This window comes from Sminthopsis crassicaudata, chromosome 1 (assembly GCF_048593235.1).
Source record: "Sminthopsis crassicaudata isolate SCR6 chromosome 1, ASM4859323v1, whole genome shotgun sequence".
Taxonomy (NCBI): Eukaryota; Metazoa; Chordata; class Mammalia; order Dasyuromorphia; family Dasyuridae; genus Sminthopsis; species Sminthopsis crassicaudata.
The window spans coordinates 307229514-307238586 of NC_133617.1; the positions used below are offsets into that span (position 1 = coordinate 307229514).

At 33.7% G+C, this 9073-nt stretch overlaps 1 pseudogene; it reads right to left on the minus strand.

Annotated features, from left to right (window-relative positions):
* Positions 1-1027: 1027 nt before the first annotated feature.
* Positions 1028-2889, minus strand: LOC141549484 (short coiled-coil protein pseudogene; annotated as a pseudogene).
* Between the last annotated feature and the right edge of the window lie 6184 nt (positions 2890-9073).

Here is a 9073-nt window from a genome sequence, read left to right on the forward strand (position 1 = left end):
CTCATCCTGCAGCCAAGTGCCTCTGAATTCTCTCTCCCCAGAACTCTAATCTTTGCCTACAATTATCTCACCACCAAACATTCAGTAAGCACCAATGGTGAGGAGAGCCATCACATCACTATCTCATCTAAATATGCATACAGAGCCATTATCTCATATCAAATATATAATTAGCATTAAGTGTTCTGCTGTTTGATGCAAGCATATCTTTTTAGAATTTCAGCCATCTACACATCATTCTGAAATCATCTTGCTGAATGTTTCCTACAGAACAATAGTATTCCATAGAATTCATATTCCATAATTTATTGAGCCATTCTTCCATTGATGGGCATCCACTCAGTTTCCAGTTTCTTGCCACTGTAAAAAAGGGCTGCCTATAAAAAAAATGCTCCTCATTTTTGCACATATGGATCCCTTTCCCTCTTTTAGGATCTCTTTGGAATATAATCATGATAGAAAACTTGCTGTATCAAAGGGTATGCACAGGTTGATAGTTTTTTGAACATAGTTCCAAACAGCTCTCCAGAATGGATAAATCGGTTTAGGGTTCCACCAACAATATATGTGTCCCAGTTTTCCTACATTTCCAACATTTGTAATTATCTTTTCCTATCATCTTAGCCAATCTGACAGGTCTGTAGTGATATCTCAGAATTGTCTTGGTTTGCATTTCTCTGATCAATACTGATTTGGAGCACCATTTCATGTGGCTACAAGTAGTTTCAACTTCTTCATCTGAAAATTGTCTCTTCGTATCCTTTGACCATTTATCAATTGGAGAATGGCTTGAACTATTATAAAAATGAGTTAATTCCTCATATATTTTAGAAAAAAAGCCTTTATCAGATCCTTGGAATGTAAAAATGTTTTCCCAGCTTATTGCTTCCCTTATAATCTTGTCTGCATTATTTTTGTTTATAAAATAAAAAATTTTTAACTTACTATAATCAAAATAATCTACTTTATGATAAATAATGATCTCTACATCTTCTTTGGTCACAAATTCCTTCCACCTCAACAAATATTTTTTTTCCAAAAAAAAAAAAAAATGCTTTTATTTAACAGAAATTCAGAATTGCAACACAATTTTAAGTGTTCATAAATGAGGTAAAAGTTCACAAATAGGATGCAAAATGTTTACTTTGACTACTGTATATAATATCTTTGTATACACACACACACACACACACACACACACACACATGACACACAGCTAAAATCACTTTGTCTAATTTCATATCCATACCAAAAAAAATCACCTCTTGATTAAAAGTGACTCTAATTAAAGTCAACATTGTAACTGACAATAGTGGGTCTCTTCTTTTGTCATAACTAAAGCATTTTTACATTTAATTCTCAACAGATAAATAAGATTCCCATGCTAAGTGGAATTTGTACAGGAATTTAAGGGAAAAAATTAGCAAAACATGCCTGAAACACAAATAGTGAAATTGAGATAATTAGGGAGAAAGTTCAAGAATTGATAAATTTGTACTATAAACAAAAACTCTTGACATTTTAAACATGTAATACTGATAAACTCTAGAATATTTTTTTTTGAAAATGTGTACTCTTTCTGGATATTGGAAACTTTGAAGATTGACATTTAGCTAATAGAGATGTCAGGCTTGAACTGCTTGAACTACTTACTACTGCTTACTACTCCTATTATTACATTTTCTTCCAAATGATAGCCCCAAGCTGGATCTAAAGCGAGACCATGCTACGGCAAGGATTGGGATGGATTTGGATTAATGTGTTTACAATTTGCTTTATTTTTGAGGTGGAATCTGGAATTATTTTTGTGAACTGTGTCCCTAGGATGAATATGCATTAATTTCTCATAGCAAATGAAGGTTCCAAGTAATCTTAATTTTTAAAAATACCATTTTTTAATCTTATCAGTTCATTAGGTGCAAACCAACAGGCCTAACTCCATCCGATTATGATATATGTCCCAGTTGAGAAGAGCTTTTTATTTGGTTCATCTTAAACTGGTAGGGTTTGGGTTCTTCTGTTTAAACAGGTTTATAGGTAAAGTGACCAAATTTTAAGTTAATTAGTGATGGGAACAAAGATAACAATGGAAAGAGCACAAGATGGTTGGCAAGTTAGATAAAGCTATATGTTTAAGAATATAATTTTGGTCACTTATTTCACAAAATGCAAGTTATTTTGTTAATTCTCAGCTTTAAGTGATTCTATTGTATGTAATGAGTTAGCCATTTGCTTAACCCTACAAATTAAATCTAATAGTGACAAAACATCCATCTTTTAAGTTTTTTTTTAAACAAATATATGCAATTCTAATTATAAAGTGTCTACAATACATTTGCACATTTTCAAAGTCTTAACAAATACATAACTTACTGATAACCTCCAATTAGGTTAGTGCTCTCCACTCACCTATGTCACAAATTTATGATTTTTTAATTTGTAGAGAGCCTGTTGCAGATTGAGAAGAAAAAACAAGCAAGCCCAGCAACAATACCCAAGAAGTAAACCAACTTGTTACTTCCTTTTGCTTTTTGTGTCAGTTGTTTGGAAAACACTAGATGCAGACATGAGGTTTTCTATATACTGTCCAAGAACTTGGTTTTCCGATTTCAGTTTCAGATTCTCTTCCTTGACTGCATCTACTTGTGCAGAAAGATCTTCAAGTGTGTGTTGTAGTTCCAACACTTGATTAATAAGTTGTGTTTTCTCTTCCAATTCCACCTGATTCTCAGCCTCAACAGCATCCATGTCAGCATTCATCATCCTAGAATGTAAACTTTCACTTGAATATAGTATCCTTGATGAATATTCTGCCGCCCGAGGCTCTAGGAGGGGGAAGGATCACACGATGCAGAGGTCTGGAGCCCGAGCCCGGAACCCTACAAGAGACACCAATGGTCCCGCCTCCGTCGCCACTCCCACCTCAACAAATCTGAGAGGTAAACTATCCTATGTTCTTCTAATTTGTTTATAATATCATTTTTTATATCTAGATCATGAACTTATTTCAACCTTATCTTGGTAAAGGTTTTAGGTCTGGGTCTATGCCTACTTTATGCCATATTAATTTCCAATTTTCCCAGCAATTTTTGTCAAAAAGTGACTTCTTATCCCAAAAGGTGGGGCTTTTTGGTTTGTCAAATATTAGATTGTTATAGTTATTGGCTATTTTGTATTGTGAATCTGACTCATTCCACTAATCAACTAGCCTATTTCTTAGCCAGTATCATTTGGTTTTGATGACTGTTGTTTTGTAATTTAGTTTTAGATTTGGTACAACTAGGCCACCTTCATTTCATTTTTTTCATCAATTCCCTTGAAATTCTCAACCTTTTGTTCTTCCATATGAATTTTGTTATTTTTTTCTAGGTCATTAAAGTAGTTTCTTGGGAGTCTGATTGGTATAGCACTAAATAAATAGATTATTTTAAGGAGTATTGCCATTTTTATTATATTTGCTTGACCTATCCAAGAGCACTGAATGTCTTTACAGTTATTTAAATCTGACTTTATTTTTGTGGCAAGTGTTTTGTAATTTTGCTCATATAATTCCTGACTTTCACTTGGCAGATAAGTCCCCAAATATTTTACATTATCAAGTTATTTTAAATGGAATTTTTCTTTGCATCTCTTGCTGTTCAGTTTTCTCAGTGATAAATAAGAATGCTGATGATTTATGTGGACTTATTTTGTATCCTGTAACTTTGCTGAAGTTGTAAATTATTTCTAATATATTTTTAGTTGATTCTCTTGGGTTCTCTATACCATCATATCATCTGAAAAGAGTAATAATTTTGTTTCTTCATTACCTACTGTAATTCTTTTAATTTCTTGTTCATCTCTTATTGCCAAAGCTAGCATTTCTAATACAATTTTGAATAGTAATGGTGATAGTGAGCAATGTTATTACATTTCTGATTTTATTGGGAATGGGTCCAGTTTATCCCCATTACATATGATGCTTTCTGATGCTTTTAAATAGATGCTACTGTCTATTTTAAGGAAAAGTCCATTTATTCCTATACTTTCTAGTGTTTTTAATAGGTATGGGTGTTAGGTTTTATCAAATGCTCTATTTAGATAAATATATGTTTTTTATTCATTTGGTTATTGATACCATCAATTATGTTAATAGTTTTCCTAATATTGAACCAATCTTGCATTCCTAGTATAAATTCTAATTGGTCATGGTATATTATCCTGGGGATGATTATCTTTAATCTCTTTGCAAATATTTTGTTTAAGATTTTTGCACCAATATTCACTAGGGAGATTGGTCTATAATTTTCTTTCTCTGTTTTCAAGCTACCTGGTTTAGGTATCAGTACCGTATTTGTATCATAAAAAGGAGTGTTATAGTAGTCCTTCATTCTCTATATTTTCAAATAGTTTATATAGTGTTGAAGTTAATTGTTCTTTAAATGTTTGGTAGATTTCACATGTAAATCCATCTGGTTTTGGTGATTTTTTAAGGGAGTTGATTAATAGCGTATTTTATTTCTTTTTCTAAAATGGGGCTATTTAAGTAATGTGTTTCCTCTTCTGTTAATCTGGGCAACCTTTACTTTTGTAGATATTCCTCCGTTTCATTTAGGTTGTCAAATTTATTAGCATAAAGTTAGATAAAATAACTTCTGACAATTGCTCTAGTTTCCTGTTAATTACTGGATAGTTCTCCCTTTTTGTTTTGAGGCTAACCCAATTGATTTTCTTCTTTCCTTTTTCTTATCAATGTTTATCAATTTTGTTCTTTTTTTTTTTCATAAAACCAACTCTTAGTTTTATTTATTAATACAATAGTTCTTATTGTTTTAATTTTATTGAATTTTTTGAATTTCAAGTTTGGTATTTGATTGGGGGGTTTTAATTTATTATTTTTCTAGCTATTTTAGTTGCAAGCCCAATTTATTAATCTTTTCTTTCTATATTTTATGTAAGTTCCTAGATATATAAAATTTCCCCTCATGTTAGGTTCTTACTAAGTGCTAATGAGATAAAGAGATATTAGGTTCTACTAAGTGCTAAGTCTGTACTTAACAATTCTTTAGTTCTGGTCTTTACTAGGAGTTTTACCCCTTGGAACTCCTGGGGAGGAGCTTGCATGCTTAGGAGGAGCAGGTTCATTGGTTGAAGTAATTTTTCCCAGAAGCCCTTGCATTATCCCATGCCCATTCTCTGAGAGGACAAAAGGGGGCGGTACTAGAGAGATTGAGAGTTTCTTGTTGGGGCTAGACTTGAGGCGGCTCTCCAGAGGAAGAAGACTCTCTACTCTGGACCAGAATTGGCAGCAACTGTCTGGAGACAAAGGCTCTCTACAGGAAGTAGAATCTGTTTGAGAGATTTGAGTTGACACAGCAGATCTCCTCCCAGAGAGCAATTTGGCAGTCACTGGAGATAACAGCACAGTACACCCCTATTACTGCTTTAGCTGCATATCACAACTTTTGGTATCTTGTCTCATTATTATCATTCTCCTGGATGAAATTATTGATTGTATCTATGATTTGCTGTTTCACTCATTAATTCTTTCAGATGAGATTATTTAGTTTACAATTTCTTTTTGGTCTATTTTTCCCTAGCCCTTTATTGAATGGAATTTTTATTGCATCACAATCTGAAAAAAATGCATTTACTATGTCTGCCTTTCTGCATTTGCTTTTGAGATATTTATGTCCTAATATATGGTCATTTTTTGTATAGATTCCATGAACTGCCAAGAAGAAAGTGTACTCATTTTTGCCTTCATTCAATTTTCGTCAAAGATCTATCATATCTAATTTTTCTAGTATTCCATTTACCTCTTTAACTTCTTTCTTTTTTTTTATTTTATGGTTTGAATTATCTTGTTCTGAGAGATCAAGTTTGAGCTATGCAACTATTATAGTTTCTTTTTGCAGATCTATTAATTTCTCCTTTAAGAGTTAGGATGCTACACAACTTGGTGCATATATATTTAATATTGATATTAATATTGCTTTATTATCTATGATATTCTTGCCAAAATATAATTTCCTTCCTTATATTTTTAATCACATAATGTTTTGCTTTAGCTTGATCTAAGATGAGGATTATTACTCCTGCTTTTTGTTTTTTTAACTTCATCTGAAGCATAATAGATTCTACTTCAGCCTTTTACCTTTAGTCTATGTATGTATTACTTTGCATTGAATGTGTTTCACATTTACAGTTTAAACTATTAATTCTGTATTTCCTGCTATCTTATTAATCCCAAATTATATTTTTCTCTTTCCTTTCCCCTTTCCCTCCTCCCAAACAATACTTGTCTTAAGCAGTCCTCCCTCTTTAGAGACCCTCCCCCTTTCTTATACCTTTTCCCTGCTATTTCTCTTTTCCCTTCTATTTAGCCTATTCCTTCCTTTTCCCCTTTGCTCTCCCACTGTAAGATAAGAGATGTTTCTTGGTGAAATGAAATATATCTAATATCATTTCTTTGGGCCAAATATGATGAGAGTAAGATTCACACAAAGTTCCTCACTCTCCCTTCTTTCCCTGTTACTGAGATGTAATTTCCCTTCTTTTACTTCCATTTCCTTCCTCTTTGTTTTCTGTTATAAACTCCTTTTTATCTCTAGTTTCTTTTTTATATTATAACACTAAAATCAGATTATACTTGTATTCTCAATGTATACCCATAACAGAAATACAGTTCTCAAGAGTTTTTTTTTTTCTTCTCCTTTTTACCTTTTTGTGCCTCTCTTGAGTCCTTTATTTGGAGGTCAAAGTTTTTGTTTAACTTTAGTCTTTTTATCAAAACAAAATGGAATTCGCCACTTTCGTTGAATGTCCATCTTCTTCCCTGAAATAAAACCCTCAGTTTAGCACAGTAATTTATTCTTGGCTGCATTCCAAGATCCATCCTTTTTTTTTTTTTTTTTTTTTTTTTGAAATATCAGATCCAGGCTTGGTCCTGGGTAATCCTTATTGTTGCTCCTCAGTATTTGAATTGTTTCTTTCTGTCTGCTTGTAATATTTTTCCTTGGTCCTATAGTTCTCAAATTCAGCCACAATATTCCTTGTGTTTTAATTTTGGGGTCCCTTTCAGGAAATGTTTGGTGAATTCTTTCAATGGTCATTTTACTTCTGTTTCTGTGATATTTGGGCAGTTTTTTTAATGATTTTCTGAAAGATATTGTCTAATTGTTATGGTCCAGAACTCTTAACCTGAAACAAAGGAGTCTTACAAGGTACTAAGTCAATGCAATTGATAGAGACAATAGTTATCTAATTTAGCATGGTTCAATATGATTGATTTAATCCTATTAAGGAAATCTTATGGGCCAGAACTTGAAACAAGGTACTAAGTGGAATTGAGGAGACAATGGTTAAATCTAATTTAGCACTGATTTAATCCTAACAAATAATGGTTTCCTAGTGATATAATCATTCATGTATACTCAGTGTGGAGCATATAAGCAAGAAGCTCTCAGTGCCAGAAAGATAAGCACACTAGAATCTCTCAGAGGCTGAGACAGATTCATTCCATCTTCCACATTTGTTGTGGCTAGAAGCTGAAGCAAAAACCCTTGGAAGTTGGGGAGATTTAAAAAACAGAGTAGGAAGGCAGGAACTCAAACTCTTGAAACCAAGGCCAGACTGAAAGGCTCTGCAGAAATCTGTCCAGCCCCAGGAAGGATATAATAAAGGATCTGGACTATAAGAAAGCTCACCGGGCTGCAGGAAAAGAGACAAAACTGGAAAGAGACAATAAAAGATTTGGACTTTAACCCCTGGCTGCATTTGAGGTGATTACTGAACTGAAATGAAGACTGCTTCCAGAAACTCCCCAAGAAAACTGTTCCCAGAGAACATTACATTTTAGAGAAGAATATTACATGGAGGCTCTTTTTATCATGTATTTCAGGGAGTTCAATAATCCTTATATTTTCTCTCCTAGATCTATTTCCAGGTTGATTGTTATCCCCATTATGTATTTTATATATATATTTTTTCCTTTTTTAAAAATTTTGCTTGTTTGGTTCTTATTGTCTTATTTAGTCATTCATTTCCATTCGTACAATTCTGAATTTTAGTGTGTTATTCTCTTCATTTACTGTTTTACTTCCTTTCTATTTGCCCAGTTGAATTTTTGAATGAGTTGTTTTGTTCTATACTTTTTTTTCCATTTCACAAATTCTGTTTTTAAGGAGTTATTTTCTTTTTTCCATATCACAAATAATGTCTTTAAGAGTTATTTTCTTTTTTGTTTTTCACAAATTCTGTTTTTGTAGGAGTTACTTTCTTTTTCCAGTTTATCAAATCTGTCTTTTAATGAGTTATATGATTTTTTCATTTCATTATGTCTATTTTGTGTTGCCTTTTCAAAACTCTTGCAAAGGTTTCCTTTCCCCAATTTCTTCTAGCTCTCTTTTGAATTTTTTTTAAGTTCTTCTTGGAGAGCCTTGTGTGACAGGGACCAAGTTATTTCACCTTTTGGAGCTTCAGCTGGAGACAATCTGCCTTTAGTCTCCTCAGGGTTTGAATTCTGTACTCTCTTTCGCCATAAAAGCTATCATATGTTAGAGTCCTCTTTACTTTTTTATTCATTTTTTAAAAGTTAAGTTGAGGTCTGCCTTTAGGGTGAGAGAGGTTTTCCAAGTAACCACAGATCTGTTGGGTCCATGTCAATTCACTCTTGGTGCTGGGTCTGCCACATGAAGTCTGCAGTCCTGATGGAGTCAGCAATACCTTGGGGCTCTGTGCTGTCTGCCCTGGTGTTTGTGGTCAGTCAGCTTAGCCACCCTGAGACTGGACTTCTTTGGGACTCTGAGTTGTCTGCCCTGGAGTCAGCTGTCTGGATCTCTGCAACTCTCTGCCCCATGGAGGTCGCACCACTACACTGAGACTGCTCTATCCCAGGACACTGCTTTGTCTGCACTGGTATTTGTTTGTCCTTCTCTGCCTTTCTGCTGTTTGTAATTGAAACAGATATTTTCTGGTCTGTTTCCCTCCTATAAATTCTCGGCCCTGGGACTCTGACCTGTCTGTGTTAGCATTTGTACTGGCTGCCCTGGTATTATGGGCCAGAACCTGAAACAAAGTGCTGCCAGTGGAA